The 17,183-nt window shown below is 39.5% G+C and overlaps 1 protein-coding gene across 2 annotated transcripts in view; it reads left to right on the forward strand.

Moving 5' to 3' along the window:
- TAOK1 (TAO kinase 1) overlaps window positions 1-17,183 on the forward strand; it is a 68,658-nt gene that overhangs the window by 4,004 nt on the left and 47,471 nt on the right. Inside the window, exon 1 of one of the 2 annotated variants that reach the window (XM_068909542.1) lies at window positions 4,486-4,502. The exons of the other annotated variant lie outside the window; for it this stretch is intronic. The gene's annotated coding sequence lies outside the window, so the exon portion shown is untranslated. Of the gene's footprint in view, window positions 1-4,485; window positions 4,503-17,183 lie in introns of those variants that run through there. 2 annotated transcript variants of the gene reach the window in all.

The raw sequence follows: 17,183 nt of genomic DNA on the forward strand, positions 1-17,183 counted from the left end.
ATTTAAAATATGAAAACTTGAAATCAGAGGTGAAGTGCAAAGTGTCTTATGGGGAAAAAATGTGTACAAAACAGGAGGAAAGGATGGGAGAGCTGTTTAAAGCGCAGTTGGCTTTTAGATGCTATATTCCTTCCTTCTTATCTAAGTGCTTGTTTACACTGCGAAACATGGAGGAAAAAATACTTTCTGAAGGTCTTAAGGAACACAGTGGATATTAGGCAGCACAATGGAGGCTCCAAAGATGTTTTTTAAAGCATTTTTTAAACAGTTATTTAATGATCACTAGATGACAGTATTTGTTCGTTACCAAAGGATAGCCATTGAGAACTTTAAATACTTTGTTAGAAATTATTTCATTGGACGCTCTTGACAATGTTGGGGGTGGGGGAAACCCTCCTAAATCTTGATTTCTTTGCCAGAAGACAAGGCAGGGTAGCCCTTGTAAACATTATGTGAAATTGCCAAAGCAGTAGTAAGTTTTGTCTAAGCAAAAAAGTTGCCCCAGTTTAATCAGTACTTGCTAAGCCCAGATCCCCAAAGGTAGTTAAGCACCTACATTTCTTCTTGGATTTGGTCCTTTGGCTATATGTGCTCTAGTTCTTTTTTTTTTTTTTTTGAGCTTAGAGATAATGTTTTCCTTCTATTAAGGGTATTGCAAAGATAGTCCAACAGCCGTTCCTGGGTACTGTGATGATGACTTCTTAATGTGAGTGGACAGTAGCTAGTAGTTTTGCCTGTTGTGTTGCTTGGCTAGGAACAGCTTTATTTTTTCTCTGGGGGTCAGTTAACTGGGTGACAGCACGAGATTTACATGTTGAATATTGTCCTCAGAATGGAAAGGACTAGAAATGTTTTGTTTTAGGGGAAACTTAGGTTTTGAGGAAAGAAGCAAAAAATCAGAACCCTAAAGCTGGCAGACTCTGCAATTTTCTCTGCCTGTGTTCTTTTACTGACCCTTGTTATAGTCCTGGCCACAGCCATGCAAATTTTTTTTATAATGATATGTAATTTTATAAAAACAGAGTTTTGTCCTGTGCTCATCAAATGTAGCATATTTACAGGGCAGCATTCTCGTAGAATGTGGATGAATGGTGTCTGTGAATTTAGTTGAAAGTTCTATGTATGACGCTATGTCAGTGATGTAGAGCCATATTTGAAAAATAAATGCTGATGCTTAATATTAATCTTAGAGATTTTTGCTCATAGCTTTCAGATTGAAAGCCAATGTGTATTATATGTCAATTCTTAAAATGCTGCTCTAGAGAATAAAGTTATTTTCAAGCTGTGACTTAGTTCAGCTAAACTTAAAAAAAAAAAAAAAAACTTTCTCTTAGTCTGCTGCTGTTCACTAAGCGTCAGTAGAAGCAGTTCCTGAATGGTTAGAAATTCCTTTAAGATCAGCCCCTCTCAGTCTGCTGCTGGTTCAGCTTCAGTTCATTCTGATCTGACTAATTTCTAACCTGAGGAAAGCATTGAGGTCCAGAAGCATGGGAAAGTGGAGTATGTGAATGCAAGTATGTTGAAAGAATAGGGGATATTTTGTGTAACAGTTTTTGGCTTGTTCCCCAACCATATATTCCAGTCTGTTTTCCAAGCATCTAGAAATCCTTCCTCTTCCCTGACGTACTGCTGCTCAAAGGCAGTGACATACCCGTGAGCCCCTTCCTTGTAATGGAATTCCTTGGAAATAATTGCATGTGGTATTGCGTGTTTGTTATTTTTGTTTTCCTCCTCCTTAATATGCAATTCTTATTTCCCACCTGAGTCTCCTTTTAATTGTTGACTGTCACGTCCCCACCCCCAGCCCAGGGGATGAGAAAAGAGGCTATTTTTGCTAAAGTTTCGCAAATAGGCCATCAGTAGACAGTAAGCAGTGCAGTAACTTCCTCCATGGGAAACCATCAGATATTTGGATTTCTCAAGCTGTGTCCCAGCGGCAGTGCAACATGTTTCTTCCTTAGTTCTAGTTTGCAGTTGTCACTAGCATTAGCTCCTCCCCATTCCTACTTCCTTGCAATCCAATCTGAAGAAAGATCATGGGATTTGAATGTTCCTTGCTTTTCTGCTGTTACTATGAATGTTTGGGTTGTCTCTATGTTCTTCGTAGTGTAAACTGTATGCTGCGATCTTTGTTATTTTGGCTCTGCCTGTTCCAAAAAGCAGTTGACAGTTGTTAAAATCGGTTCTGGGCCAGCCATGATTTGATGCGATTAAACTCTGTTAAATATGTTCCAGGACTGTTTCTTGGCCTAGATAGCAAAATAGTTAAACCCTGGTTTTGAAATCCATTTCTGTATGATTTGGCCCTGTACACCTAGGCAAACTGTCTACCTTTTTAGGTGTCAAATCAAACACCGGATATATGCATAGCTGTAACTCAGCGCATGATCTGCCTGTAAGTCCATAACCCTGCCGTTTCTGCTTGGGCTTTTTTTGTTATTCTTTGCTGGACTGGACTAACTGTAGTAATGTGGTTTCACAACCCCTCCCCCCCCCCCAAAAAAAAAGGCTAAATGTGTTGCAGTGATATGATTTTCCTAGGAGTCAGCTGAAGTGGTGCAAACCCCACTTTATACTGGCTCAGTATATCCTCATATGCGGGCAGGCCCTTAGACTGAGGTTTTTGTGAAGGCTTGCTGTCTTAATTAAAAAGAATAAATTAGCCTAAGCCTTGACAAAATTTCGTGCTAGCTTCCAGAAGGATATATCAAAGTCGGGAAGGAAATAATAGTATGTTTTGGAGGCAGGGCCCTACTAGGAACGTCAAGCTCCATTTTTCTTACAGGTTAATTGCTGTGAAGGCAAACCCTGAACTCTTACCTGGGTTTTTGGCTTAATTTTCCTTCTTTCCTTTCCACAAATCTCTCCCCCCCCCCCCCCCCCAACCCATGCTTTGAAGTATTTGAAACTAGACTAGTCTCTGGCTGGAGTTGTATATTAGAACCTCCTGTTAATTCTTGCTGGGACCTGCCCATTTTGCAGCAAGAATGCAGGCAAACCCATCTGAGTGCTGATCGTCTGTCCTTTGTGGAGGATGGAAGATTGTTTTGTCTTCAGTTGACACAATACATGGGCAAATGAATCCTGGACCATCTCCGCTCCAAAAGTCACGCCGCGTGCCTAGACACATACATGTGTGAGCGCATACAGACCAAAGCAGGGGAGAGCTTTGTGAGGATGCTCTCAGCTAAGCTTTGTTGTCTTGCATAACGATCATTTGAGTTACTTCCTTCTCCCAGAGTTAAAAGATGTTGCCATAAACCGCTAGCTCAGAAGCTCAGACTGCTAGCAGCTCGCTCGCTTTGCGGAAGGCCCACGCAGCACTGCTGAACTGACCAGAGTCTTGAAAATTTCAGTCTGTTGCTGATTAGGAAGAACAGAGCTCAGGGTCCTAAGCACTGAAATAATCTGTGCTTAAGAAGATGTCCCTGTGTAAATCGGTGCCTGAGGATTCACTTATTAGTAGAGACAAGAAGCTTAATTTCAGTAGGTTTTATCCAAAAAGAAGTATACCATTGATGAAGCAAGTTATCATCCTCACCATTACTTTTCTTTTCATTGCAATACTAATGCTTTAAATTAATTTGCAAAAACAAAGCAAAAGACTTGTTCTTGGTTGGACAACAAGAAGAGGGGTGCTTTGGGATACTAGAGCAACGTGAATGTAGTTTACTACTATAGGAAAATATAAATAAAGAACATTTAAAGAATTACTTGCTAATTTATTGGAAACGGTTTGATGTGCAGTTTTTGACGCACACTATTTTTTAAAAATATTTTAGAAAAGTCCCTCTGTTTTTCGAAGTAATTTATTTAAATAGTAGGCAGTTTTTCTTAGATGCTGTTGTCTCCTAAAATAATGTGTGAATTAATTTTTTCAAGTATCTTGTATTTTCTCCAGTTGCAGGAAGTGGTAATTGTGGGTGACTATGCAGACAGGCCATCACAGAGCTGTGGGGTCTCCACAGTGGTTGGTCCACCACCAGCACCAGGGTGTATGTTCCTCTTTCGAGTAGGCTTGGACATTCTTCCCACTCTTGGTATTGAGAACTAATTACTGTTGTGACTATACATTTGTATAATTGTTTATGTAGGTATTATAAATATGTTAATGTTTAAATAGAAATAGGTATTGTTAAGTATTAATATGAAAAATGAACTATTAATATACAAACAGAAATTTACGCGAGCTAGAAGGCTGAAAGATTATCTGAAATATGTGATGCTTTTATACTTTTCTCTGAGGTGGTAGGATGATAATAGTAATTTCAAGTTCTTAATTTCATCCATAAATCCTAAGATATTTTAAACAGGTGATCAATGTATATTTATTTTTCACATTCAGAAGGTGTACTTCATACTGTCATATAGGTGGAAAAGTGAGTGATTTGTCCAGCATTGCTGATTAACCAGTGACAGAAGTAGAAGAATTTGTCTCCTTGGTCCCTGATTAACAGCTGACCAACAGGACTCCACCACCTTCTAGGTTGTAAACTAGAAGCGTAAGTGTACTGGGTCGTATGCTATACGTGTGGTCTCCGTTCCGTGGGTGCAGTGGCATAGGTATCCAAAAGCATGGCAGCAGCGCTGTCCTGGATCTCTTCTTAGAATTCTGCCTGACCTAGTAAGAATAGAGTGTAGATTTTTTTGTTTCATCATATGAGCACTATGTAGACTTTTCTTATCATTATGACAAATTAATGCTGTTTGTTGCTGAATGAGCTAGCTTAATCTTGAAATTTGTAATGTGATATGTTGCCTGCTTTATGTTTGTTTGCTTGTTTGTTTGTTTTAAATGTGAAAGGGGTCCTTAATGCATTACAATTTCACATATTTATCACTTGAACTTGATGAATAACAAACTCGGTCTTTTCAGTGCGTGAGTCAGTCGCACACAGGAATACCTGGGGGCTGCTTACCTAAGTAAAAATACTCTTCTGCATATATAATTGCAAGAACTAGAGATTTTTGTGGAGATAGCTGGAGGAAGAGTATATCCTTTTATCCTGTTCGTACCGTCCCTACTAGACCTGAATGTCAAATCTTCTTGGAGTCCAGTTATTATGTAATACAAATGCACACTGATGTTTTCTGTAGAAAGCTGAAAGCATTCTCACCTGATGCAGTAAAAGGAAGAGCTTCCAGCCCCCTATTCCTGTAAGGCATCTGTAAGCACCCTGAGCGAGACATTGCTGAATACATCACAAGTAACTTTCATCTATTCTAGATTCTACTTTAATTGTCTCTACAGAGAAGTTTACAACGTTGTTTTTCATTTAAAGTATATCTACACAGTAAAATTGCTGGAGCTTCTTTGGAAATAATCAAACAAAGGATTATATTGCTTCAGTCATGTTGTTTTAAAACTAGAATAACCAAACAGAATAAAAACCTTGAAATTTGAGCCCTTTTATGGGAATGCCCAGTATTTTGGGACCTAGGTTTTCTGTGTGTGTGTGTGTTCCTCTCCCCCACCCCCCTGTGCAATATTGTCACAGTCATGGAGTACGAACTTTAGTTAGTTTTCTCCAAGATCTTCTTTTGCTTTGGAACTAATACTACCCTTGTTGATTTGAAATAGTTCTTACTCTTAGTTCTGTTTATCTTCATCCTGTGCATCGCAAAATCTACCTACCTGTTTACATAGCGATTGGGGAAACCAGGATGATTCGGACTAGAATAAGTGGAAAGGAGTGTACCGAGTTGTGATTCTACTTGTCCGCTTATTTTCTGGTTTGGAGGATTCAAGCACCTGCTGATTTAGGGAGTTTTTGTGTGATTTCATGCATGTGATTGCATTTTTAAGTGCATGACACATATGGTTACACCACTAAAATATGTCCTGTAAGTACATAAACAGAAAGTTACAGTGGTGGTCGATGTCCATCTGTCCTGACTAGTTTCCAGAGGTAACCCATCAGGACACAGCTTTCTTGATTGCTTCTGTATGATTTAATAAATCTCAGAGTTAAAACTTCTGAGTAAAATTCCTTCTCTGAATGGAGTTACCCACCTTCTTTTGATGCTTCATTAATGATAGCCGTTTGTCTAACTTTACCAGGGCAGGAGATTCTGATACTTAGACAGTGTATTCCAGTGTTTTACCATTTTACTGTTTAAAGTCTTGAAGTCAAACTCTACAGAAAACTTCAGCTGCTTCCCAGAAATCTATAATTGCGTTTTATCTGAACTCAACTAGTTGTTATGCCTGGATTTCTCAAGGGAGAAATGGATAGTAATAGTAAGTCTTACAAGTTCTGCAGAGGTATGAGACGTCCTGCACTATGGCATCTTTTAAAAATCTCTTTTTGTGGATGAAGTCTCAGAAAAATATCTGGTTAGTTGATGTTATCATTGGAGCATTGTCCCTCAGTTAATAGCAAGCTACATTAGCTTTGCTGTTTTGAGAAATTCTTAGTATTCTGACTGAATTGAGCAGGCCACTAAGACTGATTAGCTTGTGCATAAAGTGGAGAGGGCAATCTTAATAATTTCATATTTAGTTACCAAAAAATCAAGGAAAAGAGTTTTCAAATGATTTGTAGCCATTGTGCTGTTTAGCTATCAGTGAAACCATGTGACCATTGCATATTTATTCTTTTCCACCTCAGTACTTCTCCTGCTTCTTTTTGCTTTGCTGGTTTGTTTGTTTGTTTTTGTTTGAAATTAAATCATAAATTGTTTGAAGCAAGGACAGTGGTTGTGCAGTTTCTAGTTTGATGTCTCAGTCTTCAAGATACTTCTTGGAGATTTCTTCTTCAAAGACATTGAAGATATTTCTCACTTGAAACCTTCTATCTTTGAGCTTGCCAGTCATGTCAATTCTGTTGAGTTCAGGTATTACATGAAGGATGAATCTGCGTGTGGCATGGAGTAGTCAGTTTGTGTGTTTTAGCGTGAGCCTCTCGTGAGCTTTAATGAATGCAGACAAGGTATGAAATCCTCTCCAGTGCGAGAAACATGTTTTTTTCCTTTTGCAGATGCTACTTTCTATATGCATACACACTGAGAAATTCCTCTGTCTCTGGTATGGCATATTTTACTTGCTCTACAGGAAAGATGCTTTTTAGAGTGCTTGCATAATATGGAAGAAATAATTTGTAAAGTCTTCAAGGAATAGCAGTTTCAAATTTACAGTGATTAAACATGCTATGCTTTGCTTTGTTTTGTCATGGTAAAAGCCACTTGCCTGTACAACTCAATAATGCAAATCCTAATGCAGTGTTCCAGGTATCTTTATAGATGAACAATAGCTAAACATCTTTTAACTTTATTCTGCTAACCTTGAAAGCATCAGAACTGCAGCCTTCCCCCATTTTGATTGGGCTGTTTCCAAGGACCAGAGGTCTGAAGGGAAAATTCTTTTATCTGTGGACATGGGGAGTTTTGAGTTGTCCGAGTGTTAACAAACACAAGCAGCCTGAAATTTTAAACTCTTATTTGACTGAAAGCTGCTTCTCCTTGAAGTTTAGTTTAGTTTCTTTTTTAAATAATCATGATGTCATAATTCTGCAAGTTCTCCGCTTCGACATCTTCCAAGAAAACAAAACAGGGGAGACGAGACCTGAATTCCAAATGCAAAAAACAAGCAGATCTGATTCCTCCTTTCCTCCCTCCCCCTTTTTCTTTGAAAGGAGCTTTCAAGCTGACTTTATACAACAGGAATTAGTTTAGTAGGAAAAAAAAAAAAGAGAGAGAAGCACAGTTACTTCTTTTCAGTTCTTACTATCAAGTTCTCAAACTTTTTTTTCTGCTTTGTATGCTGTATGTAGTAAAGGACGTGATATGCATTATGTGCCAGATGCAAATATATGGGCACTTTATAAATACTTAAGTCCTCCATATTTCTGTGTGAGTATGGTGTGTGTGTTTCGTTGTTTTTTTTTTTTTTTTTAATGTAACCTCTCCCTGTTTTTCGCTGTTGTGGAGATACTTAAATTAGCACTGCATAATCACTTCTTGTCACACTTTGTGTCGGTTTCTACCAGAGACCTCTCCTGTACACTTCAGATGTTTGTATTAATATCGTGGTAGTACTAACAGCAGCCTTCCACCAAGATTACTGTTGGGCCCTGGCCAGGGTCAGGGGGGCAGCCAAAACCAACTACATGACTGATATAACCAGGCTGATTTTGTTCAAGCCTATGAAATTTAATGTAAGAGTGTATCTGAGTTCTCTCCCTTGCTTTAAGGGAGCACTTCTGCAGTCTAGCTGCAACTGGCCTTCATGAAGCTTGTTACTAGCTATACTAAGCAATATATTTCATGTAAATATGAACAGGTTTATTCCTTTACAGGCTAGAGTTTTAGATATTCCTTTACTTATAATGACTTTGCAAAATAATCTGCAGAGAGACATTTTTAGGTATTTGCAGGATATAAACCCTGAGTATTGGTCGTTAGAGGAGAGATTGGTGGTCTCTGAGAAGTGGTCCAGATGTAGTAAGAACTTTTGGGCAGCAAGCAACACTACAGCTCATATTCTTTGCCCTTTTGTGTTCAGGAACCTTAATTAGTTCTTGGTTGCTCTTTATAGCTTGCATCCAAAAAGTAAATAGTGTTTTCTGGCATGGCATGTTGAGTTCTCAGTAACTCCCTGTCCAGCTGGACTGCAGGGGTGACCTGCATGCATTATGAGGGAGCTGTTTCTTGCTTTTTGCTGGTTGGTTGTTAGGGCAGTATCTGCCCAAGGTATCAGGAGGTTGTCCTACTTTTTTCCCTTCTCAAAATCCAAGATCCTTAGAACTTTGTAAAATGGACACCTGACTTTCTCTTTGTTTATTAGCCAACCGGAGCAGTCAGCAAATAGGTCTTCTTTTAGGAAGAAAGGAAATATTACTTGAAAATTGATTTTTTTTTTCTTATTTGTCTGTTTCTGCTGACAAACAAAAGACACAATCCATTATTCCAAGCTGCTGAAAAAGAACCGTCAAATTGCCAGGTATGAAATTATGCTGCTTGTTCAGTTACCAGTAGGAAACGGTGTGTAAGATGTTTCAGAACCTGCAAAGAAGAAAGTTCTTTGTAGGCGTGAATTTGGTATTCACAAAAGGTGTCAGATTGACAGCCTTGGAGATTGTGGAGATTGGAATTTTATTTATCCCTAGGTACAGTGCAGACTGCAGTAGTGCAAAGATTTCCTATTTTATTCTGCTGTTATACCTTAACAGTGCCCTTCACAGGCAGCCTCTAGGGAAAAGGAACTCATTCTTTCACTGTGCCTGTTTAAGTAGTTGGCTACTTTGATGAAACTGCCAACAGGATGTGAAGCTGGGTTTTTTTGTGATGTGGGTGCTTGTCTCCTGAAGTCTAAATAGATGTGAAAGGAATTTTATAACATCTATCTCTTAAACAGCTACTGTAGCAGAGGCAACTTTCAGCCACCATATTCTTGCCTCGTATTGGGACTTTGTCTTAAGAGTTGAAAGATTCTGGATACAATTCTGTGATTCACTTAGTTATCCGTTCTTCCGCAAAGGTTTAACACTGTCTTGTGATACATGTAAGTCATATTGAGATACAAGATTATAAAGCCAGGCTGCTCCTTATTTTAGTAAGCTAGGCACTAGGTGAAACTTGAAAAAGATCAGACGCTATTAATTTAATGGTTGGTATAAGGAACAGGATGTCGGACCTTTCTGTTCTTGCTGTGAACTTTTGTCATCTCGGGCAGATCACCTCCTACTCGTGTAGTTTACGTGTTTGTAAGGTAAGAATATTTACTGCAGCTCTACCAAGTACTCTGCAAAAGTAAGATGCTTTTTAAGTGTTTATAATGAAAGTCCAGGTCAGATGTGCAACACCAGTTTTGACAATTGAATAATATCCTCTTGTGAGAAGGTAGTGAGAATGGAAAAATAGGAGAGGGAGCAGTCATTTGTCACCAGAGTTCTGGTCTTTTCATACTTTTCCAGACGCAGCACAAGAGCTGAGAAATGCTAAGGAATCTATGAATGGAAACGTTGCAGGTGCAGTCTTTTCCATCGTGCTGTTTTGTTACTGTTGGTTCAGGTTAGTCAGGCAAAGCTATCTTCCTCACTGTGCAGACTGAGAAACAATAGACCTAGAGTTGTGATCTGCTTTCTTCATTCTGGGTTGGCAATATGTGTGAATACCACAGATAGATCTCTTTCAGCTTTAGAATGAATGATCTTTATTTCAGAGACATTATTTTATTTTACTTTTCACCAGCAATTAGGTACCACCAGCCCTGGTGCAAACCACTGCCTCCATCCAAAAAGAAAGAGCTCTTTGTAAAAGCTTCTACTGTTTGCCACGCGTTACTCAGCATTAGTATGAAATAGTGGTGGTATGATAAAATCTGAAGATACAGCATTAAACAAGTTGGATTTTAGATAAGGGTTGTTGTTATGTACTCTTTTGCTTTTAAAATTCCACTAGTTTTCTTAAAATTAAAGTGAAAAATGCTGTGGGATTGTGTGCCACGGAATTTAGGACTGATTTACTGCAGCTGTAACTGTAAGAAAGAGGACCATTTTAAAGTATCAAGACAGATAAGGTAACAGTATTAAACTCTAATGCAACCAACCTCTCTTATTTTGCCTAAAAATATTTGTTATGCCCTCCAGGGAAATAGGAAGGTTTCTGGAAGGTGTCGTATAAGAAAAGCATAGTGTTTTGTGTGTTTTGTCAGTTTGCTAAAACAAAAATGGAGGAAGAATACAAAGCCCTGTTTCTGGAGGAAAAAAAAAAAACCGCAGGTTATTTCTTGTTGAAAATTTACAACCTTCTTCCCTAGTAAGGTCTGTCCCACTGCTCTCTTGGGACTGTTCTCATGGCTCTCTCTGTCCCCTGCTGCTTTACTTCTGTAATTTGATGGAGCCAGCTCCTATGTTGCATATTTGCAGACAGTCTTAAGGAGGCTCTTTATACCATACAGCTTAATCCAGCTCAAGCTGTGCAATGTGGTCATAGTCCTGGGTAGTAGCTTTTATCATCTTCAGCTACCATACTTCATTAGATGGCATGATTGTGCTGTGAGTAGTACAATTCAGCTTTGACCAAATCAGTGATTGCCTTTAGATCAAAGGCTCTTCATAACAGCCGCTACTGCCATCCAGCACAGCACTGGCTTAGACAAAGGCCTTCTAGCTCAGTCCCTGACAGTAGTCAGCAGTGGATGCTTAAGGAAGAGTATAAGATTATTTTAATTGGCTTTCCTTTGCAATGCTATTCATTTACTGTATCTCTCAAAGATCTGGCCTTTGTCAGAAAAGTGACCCGTTATTGGCACTTTCTGGCCAGTTCCCCGTCTCACCTCATGCAAACGCTGAGGCCAGAGTACTTGGAACAGGCAGGACAACACTGTTTTCAGAAAGCTGAACTGAGAGCAGGTTCCACCATATCTCCGTTAACCTCTTTAAAAGACAGAGAAAATAGGTTTGTCCATAAACTGAAGCAGTCAAATTATCCTTCGCCTCAGTTAAAGGATAGGAGTGGAGATAATTGCTGAATTTATTTATTTATTCATTCATTTCCTTTTGTGAATGCATCCTGAGAAGAGCTGGATTAAGAAGCTTGGTTTGTGAGCACACAAAGAACATGTGAAATATAAAGTTGTTGGATCCATGCTACTGGAATAGACTGATTTCTGATTACAGCTTTCTGTCAGATTTGGGATGGATGTGTTCCTACTTGGGTTGAAATTGCCTTTTCAGCTTCAAAATATTTTAAAGTTTACTAGGTACACTGAAATAACTTAAGTGCTTTTCTGGGTGCTTTTCTGTTCAGTCCTAGGTGAAAGTGCAGTGTGTTTTGCTTAGAGTGCTGAAGAATTGGTGTAGAAGAGAAGGATTTTTTGAAAAGACTTTCAGTAAGAATCAGCCTACGTTGAATGGAGCTTGGGCATTAACCTGCTTTGTGGTCCTTGTTTTTGAACTATATTTCCAAGTATTTCCTTCAGGTGCAGATATTGACCTACCTCTTTCATTCCTTCTGTCAGGATTTTTAGTAATACTGTTAAAACAAGAAAAGAGCTAGCTCTTTTTTTTTTTTTTTTTAAAGCAGATATTTTGAGAAAAGATCTACTCGTTTGTCTTTTGTGTGTGTGCAGTGATACATTAACTTAACCTGTTTTTCTAGTAGAGAGGCAGTTAAGCAACAAAATGCAAAAGTCTCTGATTTGATTAGTATTTGAGTGAAACCTCTTTGAGGAGAGATCTCCAGTCTTTACTCGATATATTCCATTGGAAGTAGTTCCACTCTTCGGCTTTAGAGTGCTCGTAGCTGTTGATATTAAAACCTGTAGTGCTCGAGTACTCCGTGGATTTATCTTACTCCTAGTGATATATATCCTCATGGTATAGACAGTAAGGCATAAAGGTTAATTTGGCAATTTGTCTTATGTAAGCTCATCAGAATGTACCTTTTTCCCCCCTCCCCCTTCCCCCAAAGCATCTCCTGAGATAGAGGCCTATTCCTTACTGCGGTCCCTAGGATGCTCTTCTAGTATAATACTCGGTGGTAGCAACAGTGTAAACCAACACCATGCGTTGTCTAGGCATTTTGCTGCTCCTGGTGCTGACCTGATGCTTAACCTCAGAGCTATGGGGGATCGGAAGGACTTTTCCCTGCAACAGGGACTTTTTTTGGTTTCCGGTTCCTAGACTATAGGGAATCTCTGTCCTGTGTCCAGTGAATCATTCCTGGAGAACACCCAGGCAATGTGGAGGAGGAAAATGTCTGATGTGAATGCAGAAGGTATAAGAGTCAGGTAAGAGAGGAGAGATAAGAATAGGTCAGGACAGAAGTGTAGTGAGACTGGGACTGCAGAGGGATCAGAGAGAAAGGAGCTATGACTGACAGAGAGATGGAGATGGAGATTTGCGGAAGAGATGACTTGGGAGCTCTGGAGATGGGGAGGAAGGCAACAAGCTAAGATAGTTTGGCAGGGGAGCTGGTAGTCTTAATTCTGACGCTTCCTAATTTTGGAGTGCTTGACTTTGTAACCTTAATTTTGTTTTAATATGCTAGGTACAAAAATTGCATTGTATGTTCTGAGGAATTTGGTTACTATGGTAATGGGTGTATAAGTACATGAGAGATAACATTTCAGTAAACGAACCAACTGTAATTTGACACACAAACCTATGATTGCCATGAATTTGGGGAAGCAGGTCATTATAAACTTCTACTTCGATCTCATGTTTTACTGCCAGAATGTCTGTTCCTATGTGAAAGTGAACCACTACAAGAAGTCTTTTGGTTTTATGGGATTTTAGCAGACGTGCCCAAAATATCTGGATAAACAGACCACAGACCTCCCTCCTGTGCCAGGAGAGGGAGGTCTCTGTGGTCCCACCCTGGCCTCTGGGAGTGCCAGGGTCGTTGCACTTGTGCTGACCTGCCGCACCACATGTGTGCGGCCTGGGAGAGATAGTGGCTGGACGGACTGCTGCTGCCTGCTCCGGCTCCCTCGGTCCCCCTTGCTCAGTGGCTGGGCCAGCTGAGCTGTGGGTGAGTGGCTCGTTCCGGGATCCCGCGACCGGTCCTGCACCTGAGGAGGGACTGCAGGGTTGGGTTTGCTGCAAGGCTATGTGTCTGTCTCCAGGCATATTCTCTCTCTCTCTCTCTCTCTCTCTCTCTCTCTCTCTCTCTCTCTCTTCTTTTTTCTCCTTCCTGCCTCCTTACTGTTGGTGCTCTGTCTAGACTGATTTTGGGAAGTGCAGCTGATGTCTAGTTTTTAAAAGTCAGGGCCAGAAGCAATTGCTTTCGTTAGTGCGACTTGGTGAGGGGCTGTTCTTGCTCAGCCACAGCGTTTTGGGAAGGTGATGGGGAGTAAGTGCATTCAGTAGGAGCATCAGGTGGAAATGTAGGACAACCATCAACATAGGAGTCGAAAGGATGGTGGTTCTCGTGTGCTTCCCGTGCCATGCCATCCCTTCCTTTCCCCCTCTATAGTAAGGATACATTTTGTATGCCCACCCACACCTTCCACTTTAAGAACTACTCGTACAGCATTTCTCAGGCTTGGGGACAGAATGGTTGCGAGGGGTGATCATCTGTGCTGAAAGTGTCCTGGCAGAGAGGAGAAGGTTGCTGGAGAACTGTTTGGAGCAGAACAGCAGCTGGGATGGAATAGCACTGTGAACATGATTCGTCTTAAAAGGGCAAACTTTAGTAAAGCATAGGACGCAGCACCCTGCTGGAAGTTGTTAAAGCTGAATATCGTAGGATGGTTTAGGAACTGGCTGAGGGAAGGTGAGTTAGGTTGTCTTGAAGGAGGGAGAATGGGCTAAAGGGAAGTTGCTGATAATTTTCAAGGACCAGTCTTAAAACAAATTTTACAGGATATTTTGGTCTTGATGTACACATGGAAGGACCACACTAATAAAATCTGCGAGGCAAAGCTGGGAGGCATTGTCAACCTAGAGAAGGATCAGAATCTCACTCGGAAGGGCTGAATGAGCTGGAGGATTCGGAATAATAGAAACATGATAAATGGGATAGTGCAGAGTGCAAGGTTATGCAGTTAATGGGCAGTTAACAACAAATATGTTGCATAAAAGTGGGGATTATCAGTTAGAAATGAGAGGGTGAGAAAGACTCGAGTATATTTATTGATAGCATGATGATTACAAGCCTTTAATACTGTCTGGCCAGGAAATAAGCAGATGTGAAGAGCTCTAGTCAGTGATATTTTAAAAACAAAGCCTTAGTTTGTGACAGATGCGTGAAAGGGCTGTGAGGATGGTCAAGGAAATGGGTCGTCTCTCCTGTCTCATGAAGGGAGCAAAATTGGTCTGTTTTGTTCAGCTGGCAAATGAAGGCTAAGGTAGATATACTATATGTCTGTACTTGTGCTTATCCCTCAATACTGACAAGGGAAGAGAACTTAAAAGACAGTATGGGCAAAGAGTCAGTCAGTGTAAACTGACAGCTAGTAAATACAAACTGTCAATCAGAAAGTGTCTTTTTACTGGTCATAGTGGGGTTCTGGAGCAACCTTGTAGGCAGAATAGGGGCTTTAAAAAGCTCTCACGAGTTGATCACTAGTTGATAACTGAATTCTATTATATAGTTGCTTAAAATAGCAGGTACAGGACTTTAATAGGACCTCCAATCCAGTGATCTTAACTATCCAGTTGGGGCATGTTCTGTATATTGACCACTGGTACCTAAGTTGTTTTGTATGTTAGTTCAAATTAGCTTCTTCCTTTGTGAAACCAAATAAAACCTGTCAAATTAAAAGAATTTGCTTGTTAAATCAATATACACTGAGAACTACTTCTTGTTTTAAGTAGAGGGGATAGAGAGAAGCAATCTAGCTCTTGCAGAACTCACTAGAGAAGCATTTCTTCCGTTAGGCAAAATGTAGAAAGAAGACGATGTTTTTCTTTGATTATATTTTTGACTCGTTCTCTTGCCATGTGCTATTTAAAAAGTTGTTTTATTCAGTCATGTGAGGACTGGAGGGGTAAATACTCAACTTCAGCTGGAGTCAAACTGAACCAAATGCTATCCCTTTGGGGAATTGCAACAGGAAATGAGGTGTTTGTGGGCTCTAGAAATGTCTGAAATAATAGCTCAGTAAAGGTATTGGATTTATGGACATAGATAATCTGATAGATTAAAATCTCCTGTAATTGCTTAAACTCTTGAAATACATGCTAGCTTTCTTGAATCTGCCTTAAGTTACAAACTTAGGTAAGCAGCTAGATACCCTTGCAGAACTCCTCCTAAAGTCGGCTTTCAGGATACTCAATTAGATTGGTCACTTCTTCATAAAGAACAGAATAGCCTTTCACTGGTAATCTAATTTCAAACAGCTTATCAACATTTGTCCAGTAATGAAGGTATATCACATACGTGCACACTAGTAGAACCTAGTAAGATACTTTCTCATTATTTCTGTGCAGCTGCCTTTCAGTCAATTTTTTTTCTGCATCTGATAGTAGTGTGTGTGTGTGTATATATATGTGTGTATATATATATATATATATATATTTAACTCCTCTATTAACCAAAATTGACCTTTCTTATAACCGGTTTTAATGAAATGATATTTGTTTGATCCTAGGAAAGACTAGCAATATAGAAATTGCCATCCTGAATCTAACGCATTGTCTGTCTAGTCCTCTCTTCTGTTTCTGGCAGTGGTAACAATTACATGCTTCAGAAGAGGTGCCAGGAGCATTCAAAAATACCTTACCTGACCCGTCTGTGGATGTTCTTATTCATGTAAATGTCTAGTTTAAAAAACAATGTTTATATCTCTTGGCCTCAGTGCCTTGCAGTAATTTCTGTAGGTTAATTTTGCTCTTTGTAGGCTTGGTTGGTTCAATTCCTTCACCCTATTAAAAAGTGCTGCTCTTGCATTTTATGGCATGTCCCCTTGTTCTTGAAACCTGAGCAATTTACATGGCTTTCTTATGCTTTTTAACTTCTACACGTTTTCTCTTCCAGTGTAGGTTGTCTTCTCAGACATTTATGACTTCCTATTTCTGAAGCCTTTTTGTGCTGTACTTTTGTTGCTGGAAGATGTGAGTGGAGAACAATATCCAGAAGCAGACGTGCCAGAGATTTCCTTAACATTTTGCTAGAAATTCTATGTTATTTTCCTAATTGATTTTTCTTGTTGCTCTAAAGAAATGTCTAACATGCCCTCATATCATTGTGCAACTATTTTCATTGAGCAGTCTGCAAAAGACCCGTCTTGAGTTGTTTAGTTTAAGATTAGGTGTGTTACTTTTTAAACTTTCACCCCCTATTTTGTTGCTCATTCACATTGTTTTAAAAGGTTCTTCTGCAATTTTGGTTGCTATCAGCTGCCCTAAATGAAATTTGTCAGGTTCTTTTTCCCCCCGTTCTAGATCTTAGATGCGAAAGTTACTTGGGGTCTGTACAATACCTGTGGTCATCCTGTGCTTGCAAGGGCTTTTTCCCTTGCTTAAAATGTTTAGTTATGTATTTGACCTCCTGGGTTTGGGTTTTTTGTTTGTTTGTTTGTTTTTTCATATTGTAACAGTATTTCAGTTCTCAGTTCAGAGTTAATGTTTCTCTTCTCCACTCATAACTAATTAATACCTAATTTCATATGCCCGGTACTTTTCGAAAATCCTCTTCAGTTGTTGAGTTATTTTAATGACAAATAGTCTAGTGCATAAATGTTTGATTTGTTAGTTCTTATTGCTTCATAGGCATTGAGTGATGAGAATTATTTC

Source organism: Struthio camelus, chromosome 16, assembly GCF_040807025.1.
Source record: "Struthio camelus isolate bStrCam1 chromosome 16, bStrCam1.hap1, whole genome shotgun sequence".
Taxonomy (NCBI): Eukaryota; Metazoa; Chordata; class Aves; order Struthioniformes; family Struthionidae; genus Struthio; species Struthio camelus.